This window comes from Lissotriton vulgaris, chromosome 8, assembly GCF_964263255.1.
Source record: "Lissotriton vulgaris chromosome 8, aLisVul1.2, whole genome shotgun sequence".
Taxonomy (NCBI): Eukaryota; Metazoa; Chordata; class Amphibia; order Caudata; family Salamandridae; genus Lissotriton; species Lissotriton vulgaris.
Window position 1 is genome coordinate 545,697,047 of NC_141696.1, and position 9,266 is coordinate 545,706,312.

Consider the following 9,266-nt stretch of genomic DNA (forward strand, 5'->3'; position numbering starts at 1 on the left):
GTCGTCATGAGACTGTTAACATGGACACTGCAAGACCTGTTTAACCATCTCTGTTTTACCTTGCTCTCTAGACTTGTCTCCCTCCAAGTCCTTTGTCGTTTCTTGTTTCTAATGTTTGTATTTTACTGATTGCCTCCTATATTTCTACATCCTGCCCTCGTTGTTCAATTTCTCCGGTACTCTTCTTCTCTCATTCTTCATATGTACGCCTAATGTTCTTTCCAATTTTTATCTCTTCACAGATCCCAACCTTATGTCTCTCCATCCCGGTGTATCCGTGCTTCCATTCATTTGTTCCTTCGCTGGTTCCTACGGTGTTCGACGATGTGAGTTTCCGTTGTTGATGTCGTCCTCTTCTGGCGTCGTCATCCCTCAACTCTCTTGATTTATTCGTTGTTAGTTACGATGTTGCTTCTCTCTGTCCTCATCGCTATCTCTTTTCTATTACTTCTTTCTTCTCTTTCCTTACTCAATTCTTTCTCTTTATTCCTCTACTTTATCATCTATATTCTCTCTTGCTCTTTTTCTCTTATATCTCATATTTTTCGCATTTTTACTTTACCTTACTTCACATTTTCCCTTATCTCTTACTATATCTTACCTCATATCATTTTACTAATCTTGTAAATTCCGAGTAGTTACTTGGAATGTTAAAGGGTTAAATAACCCCATTAAACGTCAGCGCGTCCTCACCCACTTGGCTAGGCTCAAGGCCGATGTAGCTCTACTACAAGAATCCCACCTTTCTGATGCAGAAGCTACTAAACTTAAAAGATGCTGGGTAGGACATGTTTTCCATTCTCCTGCTTTAGGTAAGAAAAATGGTACTGTTATTTTATGTCATAAGAAGTTAAATGTTTCTGTTGTTACTCAAGAACATGATGATAGTGGACGTTGGGTTATTACTAAGCTCCTTATTGATAAAATACCTATTGTTATCTTTAATGTTTACGCTCCTACAGGTGTTGATAAATTGTTTTGGCCTGCTATTTCTGATAAATTAGTTACTCTTAATGAACAATATGTTATTTTCGGTGGTGATTGCAACCAAGTCCTAGACCCTTTCCTTGATAGAAATTCCAAAGTAAAATTTATCCCTTCCAAGATGCATTCCCAGTTTAGTTCCTCGATTCAAAACTTTGCTCTAGTTGACATTTGGAGATTATGTAACCCTGACCTTAAAGAATACACGTTTTATTCCCCCACCCATCATTCTCAATCTCGTATAGATTATTTGTTTCTCAGTAAATCCCTAGCACAACTCGTCACTCATTCAGAAATAGGTTCCATTCTAATTTCAGACCATGCCCCCGTTTTTGTTGATATTGACCTCATTCCCTTCTCCCCTCATTCGGGACGTTGGAGATTCAATAATTCTCTACTTTTAGACCCCATTTTCACCACTAAATTTATAGAGTTTGCCTCTGAATTTTTTACACTAAATCACCTCCCTGAGTCTTCCTTTGTCAATGTTTGGGACTCTTTCAAAGCAGCTGCTAGAGGATTTATCATTAATTTTGTCTCTCAAAAGAAAAAACAGTCGATTCTCAAGTCAACTCAAATTTTGGATAAAATAAAGAAACTAGAATATACATATTATAATTCTACCTCTGAATCTTCACTTCGTGAACTTATCTCTGCCAAAATTGAATTCAATAGGTTTACTACTAACGCAGCTTCCAACTCTCTTCTTAAATGTAACTCCCGCTATTATGGAGGTCAAAACAAAATGGGTAAACTTCTAGCTAACTACCTAAAAATACGCAAAGAAAGAACAAAGATTGAGTCCTTGCTGGATTCAGCCGGTGTTTCTCTGTTCAAAGACAAAGATATATTAGCTCAGTTTGTCTCATTTTACCAAACTTTATACACTCCTGAGTCTAGCCCTGCCCCTGATGACCTTTTATCATATTTCCAAGATATCCCCTCCCCTCAATCTTCTCATGTAGATTTTCAATCCTTGGAGCTGGATATTTCCCCCTCTGAAATTTCGCATGCGGTTTCCATTCTCCGAAAAGGCAAAGCTCCAGGGCCGGACGGTTTTACTATTGAGTTTTACAATCATTTCTCTTCCCTTCTCCTCCCTAAGCTTTTACTATTATTTCAGTCCTTTGTCCAATCTGGATCTTCTCAGGGATCTTTTCAGGAAGCGTTAATTTGTCTCATACCCAAGCCAGATAAAGATCATACGTTATGTAAAAATTATCGTCCAATCTCTCTGGTAAACACTGATTATAAAATCTTCGCCAAAATTATAGCCCTTAGACTCGACCCTCTATTACCAGAACTTATCGGTCCGGAACAATCCGGTTTCGTTAAAGGTCGCTTGTCGTCCGACAATTCTCGTGTTTTCTTTAACATTTTAAATAAAGCGTCCTCTCTTCCATCTCCTTTGGCTGCCATCTCTCTCGATGCCGAAAAGGCCTTTGATAGAATAGGATGGGATTTTATGTTTCAAGCTCTTCGTTGGTTTGGTTTTCCACCTAAATTCATCTCTCTCATTTCTTTACTTTATTCCAGCCCCCATGCCTCCATCTTTGCCAACGGTATTTCTTCTGATTATTTCCCTCTTCGAAGAGGGGTTCGTCAAGGATGCCCTCTATCTCCTCTTTTATTTATCCTAGCTTTAGAACCCTTCTTAACTAAAATTAGACGAGATGAACACATTTCTGGTTTTCAATATGGCCCCCAACAACAGATCAAATTATCGGTCTACGCGGATGATATTTTATTTTACTGCTCCGACCCTCAAACAACTCTACCTTCCTTCCTCAATCAAGTATCTGCCTTCTCCATTGTATCTGGTTATAAACTAAATACGGACAAATGTGAAATACTCCCCCTGAACCCATTATGCCTCAAACATCTATTCGACACCTCTGGTTTCTCCTGGCAACCTTCTAAGATTAAATATTTGGGTGTCTGGTTCGCCCCTCGCCTTTCTGATACCCTCAAATTTAACTTTGATTCTCTTTCTACTAAGATCACCAATTCCACCACACGTTGGAATCCTCTCTTTCTTTCTTGGTGGGGACGATTGGACTCCATAAAAATGATGCTGGCGCCTTTGGTTTTATACACCATTTCTATGACTCCCATTCATATCCCAAATCATTACTTCAAGTCCATAGATTCTATTTTGTTGAAATTTTTATGGAAAGGAAAAAGATCTCGAATAGCTCTTTCAGTTTTGAAGAGAGACAAATCTATGGGTGGGGTCAAATTCCCCAATTTTAAAGCATATCATAATGCCTTTTCTTTAAAACAAGCTCTACGCTGGCTCACTTCAGATCTTTCGTACTATCCTCCACTATGGCTTACGCTAGAATCATCCTTCCTCCATCCCTATGACTTCAATGAAGTTCTTTCCTTTTCCTCTAATGTTTCTTCTCTTCGGTCCCCTATAATTTCTCGCACTCGCTCCCTTCTCCAGCCCTACTTATTATCTTCTTATCCTTCTACTTCTTCTCTTCACACTCAACCTATTTGGCATAACAAACATCTTCAAATTCGCAACCGCTCTCTCTATTGGAAATCTTGGCACTCTCGTGGTTTAAAATGGATTTCTCAACTTCTTTCTGATACCGATCCTCTCCCCTTTCACCTTCTTCAAGAACAATTTTCACTACCTTCCTCTTCTCGTAAACAATATTTATCGCTGATTCCTTCCCTTCTCCAATATCTCTCCGATCTTCCCTCCACCAATTCTATTCCTATACCTCATCTTTCCATCTCTAATGCCCTTGACCAATCTCCCTCTGCTTCTTTTCTATATAAAACTCTACAATCGTCGACTGAACGCTCTAAATCTAAGGTTGAGCTGGCTTGGGAAGAAGACTTGTCTCAAGAGTGGCTCCCTATTTTTTGGGATAAGATTTGGTCTAAAATTCACAAAACATCTAGAGCTGCTAATACTACCCAAACCTTATTTTTTATATACAATCGTACATTATACACTCCCTCTATTTTGTCATCTTTCTCATCAGACACTCCCTCCACCTGTTGGTCATGTTCTTGTCCTATTGCTGATTTGAAACACATGCTCTTTGAATGCCCTCCCATTCTCCATTTCTGGCATTTAGTTTGGTCTCAAATCCAAAAACTCTTCAATATCACTCATCCCTTTTCCATCCTTCATATTTTTCTGGGTTCCCTTTCCCCTGATCTTCCTGGATCTCACCTCAAACTCAAACTACTGGACCTCCTGATTGCCATAGCCTTTCATCATATTACATCACATTGGAAACAGGCTAATGATGTTTCCTTCACTGCATGGTGGAACGCAGTGTGTTTTAACCATCGTCTAGACACAAATTTTGTATCCCCTATTTCCCTAGCAATTCAACGTGACCTACTATGGATACCCCTTACCGAATACCTATCCCAGATCTCCAGACCACCTCCCATTTCTCCATTACGCAATGTCGAAGTCCAAAAACCACCATGAATGTTTAGTCTTAATATATATGAATCTATCGATGCACATTATGTTTTCTTATTGTTATTTCTATGATTTTTACTTTTAATGATTTTCCCTTCCCCTCAATATTCTTGCATCTCTTCAATATAAATTGTTTTCTTTACGTTATTTTTCATGAATAATTCCACTGTAATGTAAGAGAAAAAGTTGTGTTTTTATAACTTATGATTGTTTTTTCCTGTACTACTGTACTGCTTTGCTATTCTCATTCCTTAATAAACTTCAAACTTAAAAAAAAAAAAAAAAGAAAAATACATAAAGAGGAGTGATTTGCTTTTATTCATTCAAGGCTAGAAAAAATCAACATACTATTGCAAGCATTCATACACCACCAAATAGAAATAAACAATTCTGACATTAAACGTAAAGGTGACGATGCATTTGTATCATCACCTTGAGAAGGGTCACCGAGGAATTAAGCCCAGGGCTTCTGCACTTAAACACCAGAAACACTCCACTAAACTAAGATGCCTGTTGGTGCCAACAATTCCCAAAGTTAATGCATGTTCTAGGTGAGCAATGAACAGAATGCAGGGCTCTTATAAAAGTGAGGTCTGTGAATCAACAGATACATCCACATGCCAATTACTTTAGTGTTTTCAAGAGAATTCACTTTCTTGGAACGAGTCTGCATGAAACCATCTTCAGGGCCTGGACAATTTCATGGCAAAACAGCACCTCTCAACATTGCAGCCAAGACAATATAACAACTGTTTCTGCCTGGTTTCGAACCGGGGACCTTTCGCGTGTGAGGCGAACGTGATAACCACTACACTACAGAAACAGATGTCTACAGTTGATTCTTCTGTGATGAAACTTCTCAAAACAGGCTATTCCAAGGGCCTCTGGTTTTAGATTTCTTTCATGCAACCTTCCCAGACAGCCCTAGCTGAACGCTTGTATATGCCATGCAAGTTCAGCATTTTTGCAAAATGCTTAAAGAGAAATGTTTCCTATTTGCTCAGGCAGGGCAAGGTTAAAAGCATGAGACTCTAGCAAATATTCATCCACTACTGCAAAGAGAAAATTGATATTGGCTTTGAAATGCATACTTCAATACTACTTTAAAAAAGCACCAATGAAAGGGCTTCCCTGGGATTTGAACCCGGGACCTCTCGCACCCAAAGCGAGAATCATACCCCTAGACCAACGAGCCTTCGAAAGGCCCGCACCTCTGAAAAGCTAATACCAGCTCTAAGCACGCAATGAAGATCATGCTAGGGACTTTTTCATGCTTGGTCTGTGAATACACATGAAATTCAGTGTCAACTTACCCTTTCTCAAATGATATCACTATCATTTATAAGTGTCCCCTTTTATTTTGTCCCAGAATTGGACACGTCTTACAGGAAGTCAGCACTTATTTATCTATTTCTGCAGTGGCTAGACCCTAAAGAGAAAGAATAAAAAGCTGTTCATAACAACATAAGAAACACATGTTGCATTTTTTCTCAAATGCTTATTCCCTTTGTGCAAATCGGAATGCCAAGCTTAATAACTGGGTCACAGATTCTGGCTAATTATCTTTCCCTTGAATGCAAGTAGCAATAAAAACTGCCTAATGCAGGACTAAAGCATTCCTTGCAAGCCTCTAACATCATAACATAACTGAGCTGCTGGTAGCAAGCTAAGCAATACCTTCCCAAAATGAGAAGTACATGTGCTAATCCGCTCAATCAGCGCTCGATCAGGCTCGATCAGGTGAGATATAGAAAAGGTGGAAAGGGTCCAAATGGCTGTCCCTTCCTTTTTAGGGTGGGTCCTTCTGACTATCATAGGATTGCTTGTAGGAGTGGCCAGGGTCAGAGAAAAAACTTTCAACCCTTCTTAGTGTTCTATCCAGAAGCAGGCATTTTCTATGCCTTTAATGTCAGGCTTTTCCCAGCAGTCTCTGTTCTGCCTATGTAAATTAACAAAAGCAGTGCTTATTCATCACTTACTCTAATGTCCTTACTGTCCAGAAAGCTCTGCCTAAGTATGCTTTTTTTCTTTTTCAGTGAAATTCTAAATGATTTTTCTGCCCAGTCTATGGCAGTAGAATGCTGCTTATGATGCCACATTTTGTTGAATCACCAAGGTACAACTACAGAGGAATATATGAGTCTGAACGACATGGAACTCTTAGCTAACACATCACAATGTGTGATGCTTGCCAACCAAGCACTAGATTCTGGAGCGCTGATGATCAGAACATTCTGCTCCTGAAGGAAAGGAAAGACAGCTTGATGGAAAATAAAGTCTCAGTTTATATTAACGCTCTCTCTCTCCCAATATCTATCTATCTATCTATCTATCTATCTATCTATCTATCTATCTATCTATCTATCTATCTATCTATCTATCTATCTATCTATCTATCTATCTATCTATCTATCTATCTATCTATCTATCTATCTATCTATCTATCTATCTATCTATCTATCTATCTATCTATCTATCTATCTATCTATCTATCTATCTATCTATCTTTATATATGGATACCTGCGTACACATACATATAGATATGCCATGCATTCCTTTAGATTTGTTCCAACCTCTTACCATTTATTTGAGAATCCCTACTTTTCAAGTGACTGCAAATGAAGTCATTTCCGGCACTTTTTGGCCGGTGCAAGGTAACAAAAACACATGACAACTTTTAATAAAAATCATTGGTCTCTTTATTAACGCGCACTGTCAAACATGGGGCTTTCACACGTCAGGTAAACATGATAACCAATACACAACAGAAGCAGATGTAGATTGCTTATCAATGCCGGGATAGAACAGTTGTGAATTGAGTAGAAGAAGGGCCCCTGAATTGATACTTATTATATACAGCCTGTAAGATAGTGAAATATGCAGGCTAGGAAAGGAGATGCAAATATCAATGTATTAGAAAAATACATAAAGAGGAGTGATTTGCTTTTATTCATTCAAGGCTAGAAAAAATCAACATACTATTGCAAGCATTCATACACCACCAAATAGAAATAAACAATTCTGACATTAAACGTAAAGGTGACGATGCATTTGTATCATCACCTTGAGAATGGTCACCGAGGAATTGAGCCCAGGGCTTCTGCACTTAAACACCAGAAACACTCCACTAAACTAAGATGCCTGTTGGTGCCAACAATTCCCAAAGTTAATGCATGTTCTAGGTGAGCAATGAACAGAATGCAGGGCTCTTATAAAAGTGAGGTCTGTGAATCAACAGATACATCCACATGCCAATTACTTTAGTGTTTTCAAGAGAATTCACTTTCTTGGAACGAGTCTGCATGAAACCATCTTCAGGGCCTGGACAATTTCATGGCAAAACGGCACCTCTCAACATTGCAGCCAAGACAATATAACAACTATTTCTGCCCGGTTTCGAACCGGGGACCTTTCGCGTGTGAGGCGAACGTGATAACCACTACACTACAGAAACAGATGTCTACAGTTGATTCTTCTGTGATGAAACTTCTCAAAACAGGCTATTCCAAGGGCCTCTGGTTTTAGATTTCTTTCATGCAACCTTCCCAGACAGCCCTAGCTGAACGCTTGTATATGCCATGCAAGTTCAGCATTTTTGCAAAATGCTTAAAGAGAAATGTTTCCTATTTGCTCAGGCAGGGCAAGGTTAAAAGCATGAGACTCTAGCAAATATTCATCCACTACTGCAAAGAGAAAATTGATATTGGCTTTGAAATGCATACTTCAATACTACTTTAAAAAAGCACCAATGAAAGGGCTTCCCTGGGATTTGAACCCGGGACCTCTCGCACCCAAAGCGAGAATCATACCCCTAGACCAACGAGCCTTCGAAAGGCCCGCACCTCTGAAAAGCTAATACCAGCTCTAAGCACGCAATGAAGATCATGCTAGGGACTTTTTCATGCTTGGTCTGTGAATACACATGAAATTCAGTGTCAACTTACCCTTTCTCAAATGATATCACTATCATTTATAAGTGTCCCCTTTTATTTTGTCCCAGAATTGGACACGTCTTACAGGAAGTCAGCACTTATTTATCTATTTCTGCAGTGGCTAGACCCTAAAGAGAAAGAATAAAAAGCTGTTCATAACAACATAAGAAACACATGTTGCATTTTTTCTCAAATGCTTATTCCCTTTGTGCAAATCGGAATGCCAAGCTTAATAACTGGGTCACAGATTCTGGCTAATTATCTTTCCCTTGAATGCAAGTAGCAATAAAAACTGCCTAATGCAGGACTAAAGCATTCCTTGCAAGCCTCTAACATCATAACATAACTGAGCTGCTGGTAGCAAGCTAAGCAATACCTTCCCAAAATGAGAAGTACATGTGCTAATCCGCTCAATCAGCGCTCGATCAGGCTCGATCAGGTGAGATATAGAAAAGGTGGAAAGGGTCCAAATGGCTGTCCCTTCCTTTTTAGGGTGGGTCCTTCTGACTATCATAGGATTGCTTGTAGGAGTGGCCAGGGTCAGAGAAAAAACTTTCAACCCTTCTTAGTGTTCTATCCAGAAGCAGGCATTTTCTATGCCTTTAATGTCAGGCTTTTCCCAGCAGTCTCTGTTCTGCCTATGTAAATTAACAAAAGCAGTGCTTATTCATCACTTACTCTAATGTCCTTACTGTCCAGAAAGCTCTGCCTAAGTATGCTTTTTTTCTTTTTCAGTGAAATTCTAAATGTTTTTTCTGCCCAGTCTATGGCAGTAGAATGCTGCTTATGATGCCACATTTTGTTGAATCACCAAGGTACAACTACAGAGGAATATATGAGTCTGAACGACATGGAACTCTTAGCTAACACATCACAATGTGTGATGCTTGCC

At 39.1% G+C, this 9,266-nt stretch overlaps 2 non-coding genes across 2 annotated transcripts; both read right to left on the reverse strand.

Annotated features, from left to right (window-relative positions):
- Positions 1–5,191: 5,191 nt before the first annotated feature.
- Positions 5,192–5,264, reverse strand: TRNAV-CAC (transfer RNA valine (anticodon CAC)). The gene has a single exon. It is a non-coding gene; the product is annotated as a tRNA-Val (tRNA).
- Positions 5,265–7,823: 2,559 nt separating this feature from the next.
- Positions 7,824–7,896, reverse strand: TRNAV-CAC (transfer RNA valine (anticodon CAC)). The gene has a single exon. It is a non-coding gene; the product is annotated as a tRNA-Val (tRNA).
- Positions 7,897–9,266: the final 1,370 nt, after the last annotated feature.